This window comes from Triticum aestivum, chromosome 5A, assembly GCF_018294505.1.
Source record: "Triticum aestivum cultivar Chinese Spring chromosome 5A, IWGSC CS RefSeq v2.1, whole genome shotgun sequence".
Lineage (NCBI taxonomy): Eukaryota > Viridiplantae > Streptophyta > Magnoliopsida > Poales > Poaceae > Triticum > Triticum aestivum.
In genome coordinates this window covers 53,633,904-53,644,601 of record NC_057806.1, presented here as the reverse complement: position 1 = coordinate 53,644,601, position 10,698 = coordinate 53,633,904, and positions in this window count along the sequence as shown.

Sequence of the window (10,698 nt, the reverse complement as noted above, 5' to 3'; positions counted from 1 at the left end):
TTCTTCTGGGCGTTGGACTACGATGACGGTGCTGACCACCCGGCTGGTTGCGGCAATGTAAAGGAGCATGGGCTCTTTCTCAGTCGGCGCCGCTAGGACGGGCGGCGTGGCCAGCATCTTCTTCAGCTCGTGAAAAGCTTGGTCGGCCTGGTCGTTCCACTCGAAGTGAGTGCTCTTCTTCATGAGGCGGTAGAGGGGGAGAGCTTTCTCTCCGAGCCGGCTGATGAAGCGGTTCAAGGAGGCCAAGCATCCGGTGAACTTTTGGATGTCTCGAAGCTTGGTGGGGATCGCCATTCTCTCGATGGCCTTGATCTTCACCGGGTTGCATTCGATGCCGCGTTCGGAGACCAGGAAGCCTAGGAGCTGGCCGGCTGGCACTCCGAACACGCATTTCTCGGGGTTGAGCTTGATTTGGAACCGGCGTAGGTTCTCAAACGTTTCTTTGAGGTCTTCCAGCAAGGTGCCGCGCTTCTCCGTCTTCACCACAATGTCGTCCACGTAGACGTGAGCGTTTCTGCCGAGTTGCTTGAGGAGGCACTTCTGCATGCAACGCTGAAAAGTGGCACCGGCATTTCTTAAGCCGAATGTCATAGTCAGGTAGCAGAAGGCTCCAAATGGCGTGATGAAGGCGGTCTTCAGGCGGTCGTCCGGATCTAGCTTTATCTGGTGATATCCTGAGTAAGCATCCAAGAAACTCAACAGCTCGCATCCGGCCGTGGAGTCTATCACTTGGTCAATCCTCGGCAGGGCAAAGGGATCTTTAGGGCAGGCCTTGTTGAGGCTTGTGTAGTCTATACACATGCGCCACTTGTTGTTCTTCTTTAACACGAGGACCGGGTTGGCAAGCCACTCTGGAAAGAAGACTTCCATAATGAAGCCGGCTGCCAGAAGCCGGGCTATCTCCTCCCCTACAATCCTTCTCTTTTCCTCTGATAGTCGGCGGAGGGGCTGCTTGACTGGTTTCGCGTCTTTTCGGACGTGTAGTTTGTGCTCGGCGAATTCCTTCGGAACACCCGGCATGTCCTTGGGGGACCATGCAAAGATGTCCCGATTCTCACGGAGGAATTCTGCGAGCTCGCCTTCCTATTTGCTATTCGGGCTCGCCCTGATGACGGCAAACCTCTCGGGGTGCTCGGGGTCAAGGGGTATCTTCTTGGTTTCTTTGGCCGGCTGGAAAGATCCTTGGGCATCATACTCCTTGGGGTCGGGGGACTGGTTCGGCTGCTTGCTGGCCATGGCCACGACCCGGTCCAACATCTTCTTCTCTTCGGCAATCACAAGGGACTCGGCCAGCCAGCTGCTGGCAGCAGCGCACTCGGAAGACTTCTTGTAATCGCCGGCTACGGTGATGACGCCCTTGGAACTTGGTATCTTCATCTTGAGGTATGCATAGTGGGGAACTGCCATGAACCTGGCCAAGGCGGGTTGGCCAAGCAACGCGTGGTAGGGGCTCTCCAGGTCCACCACTTCAAACCAGATTGCTTCTCGGCGGAAATGCTCCTTGTCCCCAAAGAGTACATCAATCTTGATCTTGCCAATGGGGGCGCAGGACAAGCAGGGTACGATGCCATGAAACACTGTCCGAGTAGGCATGAGCTGCTTCGTTTTGACATTTAGCTTCTCCAGGGTGTCACGATACAGGATGTTGATGCTGTTGGGGAACGTAGCAGAAATTCAAAATTTTCCTACGTGTCACCAAGATCTATCTATGGAGAAACTAGCAACGAGGGGAAGGAGAGTGCATCTACATACCCTTGTAGATCGCTAAGCGGAAGCGTTCAAGAGAACGGGGTTGAAGGAGTTGTACTCGTCGTGATCCAAATCACCGGAGATCCTAGTGCCGAACGGACGGCACCTCCGCGTTCAACACACGTACAGCCCGATGACGTCTCCCACGCCTTGATCCAGCAAGGAGAGAGGGAGAGGTTGAGGAAGACTCCATCCAGCAGCAGCACAACGGCGTGGTGGTGGTGGAGGAGCGTGGCAATCCTGCAGGGCTTCGCCAAGCACCTACGGGAGAGGAGGAGGTGTCACGGGAGGGAGGGAGGTGCCAGGGCTTCAGGTATAGATGCCCTCCCTCCCCTCCACTATATATAGGGTAAAGGGAGAGGGGGGAGGCACATCCTTGCCCCTTCCTCCAAGGAAGGGGTGCGGCCAAGAGGGGGGGAGGAGTCCATCCTCCCCAAGGCACCTCGGAGGTGCCTTCCCCCTTGAGGACTCATCCCTCCCCAAGTTTCCTTGGCGCATGGGCCTCTTGGGGCTGGTGCCCTTGGCCCATATAGGCCAAGGCGCACCCCCTACAGCCCATGTGCCCCCCCCCCCGGGGCAGGTGGACCCCCCGGTGGACCCCCGGACCCCTTTCGGCACTCCCGGTACAATACCGATAAAGTGCGAAACTTTTCCGGCGACCAAAACAGGACTTCCCATATATAAATCTTTACCAATATACTTCTATCGACCTTGCCAGCCTTCTCATCTACCAAGTATCTAGGGTAATGCTGCTCCAGTGGTTGTTCCCTTATTACAGAAGCACTTAGTCTCGGGTTTGGGTTCAACCTTGGGTTTCTTCACTAGAGCAGCAGCTGATTTGCCGTTTCATGAAGTATCCCTTCTTGCCCTTGCCCTTCTTGAAACTAGTGGTTTCACCAACCATCAACAATTGATGCTCCTTCTTGATTTCTACTTTCGCGATGTCAAACAACGCGAATACCTCAAGGATCATCATCTCTATCCTTGATATGTTATAGTTCATCACGAAGCTCTAGCAGCTTGGTGGCAATGACTTTGGGGAAACATCACTATCAAGTGATTGTTGCACTCAGACAATCTGAGCACAAGCTCAACGATTGAGCTTTTCTCCCTTAGTTTGCAGGTTAAGAAAATCGCCGGAGGTCTTATACCTCTTGACGTGGGCACGAGCCTGAAATCCCAATTTCAGCCCTTGAAACATCTCATATGTTCCGCGATGTTTCGAAAACGTCTTTAGTGCCTCAACTCTAAACCGTTTAACTGAACTATCACGTAGTTATCAAAACGTGTATGTCCGATGTTCGCAACATCCACAAACGACGTTTGGGGTTCAGCACACTGAGCAGTGCATTAAACACATAAGCTTTCTACTGTCCGCATAATTGCTACTATCAACTTTCAACTATATTTTCTCTAGGAACATATCTAAATAGTGGAACTAAAGCGCGAGCATACGACATAATTTGCAAAGGTCTTTTGACTATGTTCAGGATAATTAAGTTCATCTTATGAACTCCCACTCAGATAGACATCCCTCTGGTCATCTAAGTGATTACATGATCTGAGTCAACTAGGCCGTGTCCGATCATCACGTGAGACGGACTAGTCATCATCGGTGAACATCTTCATGTTGATCGTATCTACTATACGACTCATGCTTGACCTTTCGGTCTCCGTGTTCCGAGGCCATGTCTGTACATGCTAGGCTCGTCAAGTTAACCCTAAGTGTATTGCATGTGTAAATCTGTCTTACACCCGTTGTATGTGAACATAAGGATCTATCACACCCGATCATCACGTGGTGCTTCGAAACGACGAACTGTAGCAACGGTGCACAGTTAGGGGAGAACACTTCTTGAAATTAGTGTAAGGGATCATCTTATTTACTACCGTCGTTCTAAGTAAACAAGATGCATAAACATAATAAACATCACATGCAATCAAATAGTGACATGATATGGCCAATATCATTTTGCTCCTTTTGATCTCCATCTTCGGGGCTCCATGATCATCATCGTCACTGGCATGACACCATGATCTCCATCATCGTGTCTTCATGAAGTTGTCTCGCCAACTATTACTTCTACTACTATGGCTACCGGTTAGCAATAAAGTAAAGTAATTACATGGCGTTGTTCAATGACACGCAGGTCATACAATAAATTTAAGACAACTCCTATGGCTCCTGCCGGTTGTCATACTCATCGACATGCAAGTCGTGAATCCTATTACAAGAACATGATCAATCTCATACATCACATATATTCATCACATTCTTCTTGGCCATATCACATCACATAGCATACCCTGCAAAAACAAGTTAGACGTCCTCTAATTGTTGTTTGCATGTTTTACGTGGCTGCTATGGGTTTCTAGCAAGAACGTTTCTTACCTACGCAAAACCACAACGTGATATGCCAATTGCTATTTACCCTTCATAAGGACCCTTTTCATCGAATCTGTTCCGACTAAAGTGGGAGATACTGGCACCCGCTAGCCACCTTATGCACCAAGTGCATGTCAGTCAGTGGAACCTGTCTCACGTAAGAGTACGTGTAAGGTCGGTCCGGGCCGCTTCATCCCACAATACCGTCAAAACAAGATTGGACTAGTAACGGTAAGCATATTGTACAAAATCAACGCCCACAACTACTTTGTGTTCTACTCGTGCAAAGAATCTACGCAATAGACCTAGCTCATGATGCCACTGTTGGGGAACGTAGCAGAAATTCAAATTTTCCTATGTGTCACCAAGATCTATCTATGGAGAAACCAACAACGAGGGGAAGGAGAGTGCATCTACATACCCTTGTAGATCTCTAAGCGGAAGCGTTCAAGGGAACGGGGTTGAAGGAGTCGTACTCGTCGTGATCCAAATCACCGGAGATCTTAGTGCCGAACGGACGGCACCTCCGCGTTCAACACACGTACAGCCCGATGACGGCTCCCACGCCTTGATCCAGCAAGGAGAGAGGGAGAGGTTGAGGAAGACTCCATCCAGCAGCAGCACAACGGCGTGGTGGTGGTGGAGGAGCGTGGCAATCCTGCAGGGCTTCGCCAAGCACCTACGGGAGAGGAGGAGGTGTCACGGGAGGGAGGGAGGCGCGAGGGCTTCAGGTATAGATGCCCTCCCTCCCCTCCACTATATATAGGGGAAAGGGAGAGGGGGGAGGCGCAGCCTTGCCCCTTCCTCCAAGGAAGGGGTGCGGCCAAGAGGGGGGGAGGAGTCCATCCTCCCCAAGGCACCTCGGAGGTGCCTTCCCCCTTGAGGACTCTTCCCTCCCCAAGTTTCCTTGGCGCATGGGCCTCTTGGGGCTGGTGCCCTTGGACCATATAGGCCAAGGCGCACCCCCTACAGCCCATGTGGCCCCCCCGGGGCAGGTGGACCCCCCCGGTGGACCCCCGGACCCCTTTCGGCACTCCCGGTACAATACCGATAAAGTGCGAAACTTTTCCGGCGACCAAAACAGGACTTCCCATATATAAATCTTTACCTCCGGACCATTCCGGAACTCCCCGTGACGTCCGGGATCTCATCTGGGACTCCGAACAACATTCGGTAACCACATACAAACTTCCTTTATAACCCTAGCGTCATCGAACCTTAAGTGTGTAGACCCTACGGGTTCGGGAGACATGTAGACATGACCGAGACGTTCTCCGGTCAATAACCAACAGCGGGATCTGGATACCCATGTTGGCTCCCACATGTTCCACGATGATCTCATCGGATGAACCACGATGTCAAGGACTCAATCGATCCCGTATACAATTCCCTTTGTCTAACGGTATTGTACTTTCCCGAGATTCGATCGTCGGTATACGGATACCTTGTTCAATCTCGTTACCGGCAAGTCTCTTTACTCGTTCCATAACACATCATCCCGTGATCAACCCCTTGGTCACATTGTGCACATTATGATGATGTCCTACTGAGTGGGCCCAGAGATACCTCTCTGTTTACACGGAGTGACAAATCCCAGTCTCGATTCGTGCCAACCCAACAGACACTTTCGGAGATACCTGTAATGCACCTTTATAGCCATCCAGTTACGTTGTGACGTTTGGTACACCCAAAGCATTCCTACGGTATCCGGGAGTTGCACAATCTCATTGTCTAAGGAAAAGATACTTGACATTAGAAAAGCTTTAGCATACGAACTACACGATCTTTGTGCTAGGCTTAGGATTGGGTCTTGTCCATCACATCATTCTCCTAATGATGTGATCCCATTATCAATGACATCCAATGTCCATGGTCAGGAAACCATAACCATCTATTGATCAACGAGCTAGTCAACTAGAGGCTTACTAGGGACATGGTGTGGTCTATGTATTCACACGTGTATTACAATTTCCGGATAATACAGTTATAGCATGAATAAAAGACTATTATCATGAACAAAGAAATATAATAATAACAATTTTATTATTGCCTCTAGGGCATATTTCCAACAGATGCTGCTCCCGCCATCTATCAGCATGCGGGAGAAGCGGGCAGCGCGTCTGTCAGTCACAAGGGTGGCTTCCAGGACCAATGCATAAGAGCCGGGAGATGGCATCACCTCTGGAAGGTCGGCCCGGCTCCATCTGATGGGTTTTTCTGACCAATGCATGTGTCCGGCGGGGTTGGCAGCGACCAAGCTGACTTCCTGGTGCTCTCGACGTTTGCCGTGCCGGTCTTCGAGCTGGCTTGTAAAGACGATGTAGGTTGCTTTCTCATCGGGGAACTCGTCGTGCACGGCTCCGACTGCGGGCCGAGCGGCCGGAGGCGGCGGGCCGGCAGGCGGAGGCGGCGCGAGCCCCTCGCCTTTAGAGATTCGGGTGAGCCAATGGCACTTCCGGGTTGTGTGGTTGGACGGCTTCGCGTCGCTATGGAATTTGCACGGGCCGTCGAGAGTTTGCTCGTAGGACAAAGCCGGCTGCCAAGCCGGCCGGCCGCCCTTGGGCTTCTTGGGCGCGAGTCGCCCTTCAGGCAGCGCGTCTTCGACCATGGCCACCTGCCGACTGGCGGGAGGCGGCGCAGGGCCCTTGCGCTTGTGGTCGTTCAGGTGTGGGCGTCGGCCGGAATCCCCTGCCGGCGTCTTGGGCGCCGGGTTGAGTACTTTCCCGGACGCGTCTACCCGGAGCTCGGTCTTCATCGAAGAGTCGGCGGTGGCGTATTTGTCTGCTATGTCCAGAAGCTCGTCGAGGGTAGTCAGCTCGTCGCAGAGGAGCTTGTGCTTGAGGAGGGTACCTTCTCGGCACCCGGCAGTGAAGTATTCGATGGCTTGCACCTCGTGCACCCCCTCGCAAGAATTGCGGAGCTCGGCCCAACGCGTGAGGTAGTCGCGAGTGGACTCGGCTGGGCCCTGTACACACAGGGAGAGCTGCCTGGGCTTGGGGGCCCGCTTGGAGGTGCTGGTGAAGTTGCGGATGAAAGCTTCGGTGAAATCTAGCCAGCTGTTGATGTTGAGAGGCTTGAGGCTGTTGAGCCAGGTCCGCGTCGTGCCTTGCAGCATGACGGGCACGTACTTCACGGCAATGCGCCGGTTGCCGTTGGCTATGCTGACCGCCGTGGAGTAGTCGATCAACCAATCTTCCGGCTTCACGGAGCCATTGTACTTGGGCGTGTCTCTTGGGAGCGAGAACCCTTTGGGGAAAGGCTCATCGCGGATGCGGGGGCCGAAACAAGGCGGGCCGACATCATCTTCTTCTTCCAGCGCCAGGGATCGCGCCAGGCGGTCGATCCGATGGCGAGCGTCGTTCTCGCCGACTCCTTCACGGCGACCTAGTCGGCCGCTGAGAGTCGGGAGCGCCACTGGCGGCGGGGTGGGATATCTCTCTCCACAGGGTCGAGGCGGAGGCGGGTTGCCCCGCCATTCCATCGCTCGGGGATGGCCGTCCGCGTCTCGCTTGATGGAGATTCGGGTCCGGCTTCGGCTGGCCGCCGGCTCTTTCTCGCGCCGCGTGCGGGCGTTGCTCGTAGTCGGTGTCCGGGACGTCGCGCCGTGATCTCGGCGCGGGGGAGGGCTTCCCGCACGGGCGTCGGCTTCGTGCCGCCGTGCGGCCGCGTCAATCAGTTGCTGGATGCGCCGGGTCATGTGGGGGAGTTCTTCGGCCTCCAAGCCGTCCAACTCGTCCACGGTCGCCTGGGTGGCACGCAAGTTTTCGAGAAGATTGGCATAGACCGGGCGGTCGACTCCCAGCATGTCGGCGATGACGGTGTCGCGTTGCTTGACAATGCCGGCCCGGCTTGGCCCGTCCGGGGCCGGCATGCCGAAGGCGGCGCGGTTAGCTTCGCGCTGGTAGGCCTCAGTGAGGCGTCTCACAGAAGCCAGCCTCCGGCCCTCTGCGAGGAGGGCGAGGCGGCGCGCCTCCAGTGCTTCGTCGTCGGCATCAGTCGGGAGGGGGGTGGACAAGTCGTGGGCCGCCGCGTGCGGGGCGTCGTGGGCGCTCTCGTCAGCCGGGCCGCCGTGGCCGACGACCATCACTTCGGTGGTGACAGTATCGCGGCCGTCGGTCTGAGGAAGCGGGTCGTTGTAGATCGTGACGTTGGTGGGGAAGGTGTCGAAGGAGGTCGTGTCGGAGTCGACAGGCATCGAGTCGGTGGAGCCAACCGACTCCAGATCCACAGCGGGCTCGCTGGAGACATGGAGCTGGCCGAGGAGGTTGGCGAGGTGGTCGGTGCCCGCATCGGAGGCGAGCTCGTCGGAGATGAGGGTTTCGTCGAGGAGATTGGGCGTCTTGCAGCGCGTCGTGGCAAGCGCCATCGGGCGTGCCGGGCTGGCTACGCTCGCTGGGGAGGGAGAGGGTTCCCGTCCAGAACAGGTCTCTGGACGACGGTGCACCTGGCCCCATGGTGGGCGCCAAATGTCGGGTGGTAGGTGCGACATATGCCAACGGGTGGCTTATCATTGTGGGAGCCAGTAAGACGTCGCCGGTGCCTGGAAACGGGATGAGGCGAAGACATGCACGCCGGTGAATCTTACCCAGCTTCGGGGCTCTCCGTGGAGATAACACCCCTACTGCTGCTCTGCGGGGTCTCCGCATGATCACTAGATGGACAAGTAGCTACACAATGCTCCTTGAGCTGTTCGGTGGGAGGAGGAAGAAGGGCACGGCTAGCTTGCTTCTTCTCCTTGTGTGGTGTCTAAAACTAGCTGGGGGTTCCAACCCTTTGCATGGGTGCCCCGGGGGGTTTATATAGGCCTACCCCCCGGGGGTACAATGGTAATCCGACAGGGCGCGGGGCCTAGCCGTCTGTGACTGCGCTCGCTGGCTTCTGCGCCGGCTGCTGGGGCCTGCCGACTGGTGGGTCCCGCCGGCTGCCGGCCCCTTGGTCGACAGGCAGGCCCCACTATCTAGGACCTGGTCGACGGCTGGTTACTGTTGCTCTATCTTGGTGACGTGGGCTTCGTCGAGGTAGGCGTGGCTACAGTGTCGCCGCCCGGCGGGCGATCGCTGTAGCCTTACCGCGTCTTGTCTCCTTAATGGGGCGTCTCCTTCGAGGGAGGCAGCAAGCCGGCTACGGGGAGCCGGCTCTGTCTTGGGCCGACTAGGGGAGGCGTGGCCGCCTTCGGGTGTCTCTCTACCCGAAGGGGCCCACCGTCCGTGGGCCGTACTGGCAGCCCATCGTGGATGGCATCAGGGTCATCATGGCAACAGTGTTGCGCCGGACGGGTCATGGTCACCCATACGGTGCACTGTGCCGATCGTGCCTCGGGATTTGGGGGTGGCAGGCTTTACTGTAGCCACGCCCTGTCTCATCGCCGCTAGGTGGATGCAAACTTTGAGGGTACGGTCTCGACCGCTTTATGAGAGCCGGCTTCTTGGAGTCGGCCTCCTCGCGGCCGGCTTCTCGAAGTCGGCCCTCCCATGGCTTTCTTCATGAGGGCTAAAGTCGGGCCGCCTTACGAAAGCCGGCCTGGGTGACAGCCAGCAAGGGGAAGGCGGCCCCATGTCTTGGATTCTTGAGAGCCGGACGGGCTCGTAATTTTTTCAGAAGGGCCAGGGGAAGCCGGCTAGGCTACCCATGGCTATTTACTCCGACAGGCGGCATGTGCAGATCTTCCCTGATATTCAAATATTGCAAGTCTTTTCTTGCCTTCGGCCCATCCTTGGTCTTATCCGGCATGTTCATCAGTGTCGCGAGCAACCTCTCAAGGACATTCTTACAGATGTGCATTTGATCAAGGCAATGAGGTGTATTGAGTTTGTGCCAGTACTCCAAGTCCCAGAACACAGACCTCGTCTTCCATACCTTCAGCAGCGGCTCCGGCGCCTTTTTCATCGTCTTTCCCGGCGCGGGGCACTCCTTCCAGTTTTTCAACAGCTCATCGATTTCGGCACCGCTCCGCTTACATGCAGGTCCTCAATGCTCAGCGTGACCATTGAATAGATCTCCATGGTTTCTCCAGGGGTCGTCCTGTTCAAGCCATCTTAGATGCCCCATGTACACGATTTTCCCAGACCCGCCATCTTTCCTTGACGTTAGTTGTTGAGACGTTGTATCATCCATGCACCGCGTGCATCCACAATATCCATGGCACACCTGGCCTGTGACATATCCGTAACCGAGATAGTCGTGCACCATCATGATCAGCGTGGCTCTCATGTAGAAATACTCACCTTTGCTGCCGTCCCATGTCTTGGCCGGTGTTTTCCATAAAGTGTCTAACTCCTCTTGAAGTAGCCCCATATACAAATTAATATTGTTTCCTGGTTGTTTCGGCCCTTGAATAAGCATGCTCATGCGAATGTACTTCGACTTCATGCATAACCAGGGGGAGGTTGTACATCCATACAAACACGGGCCATGTGCTATGGTTGGTGTTCTGGTTGCCAAATGGATTCATGTCATTGGTACATGCGCCGAGCACGATGTTCCTTGCATCACATTCGAAATACCGATAGAAGCTGTTAAACGCTCTCTACTAGATTCCATCCTTGACGTGTCTCAGCTTCAGA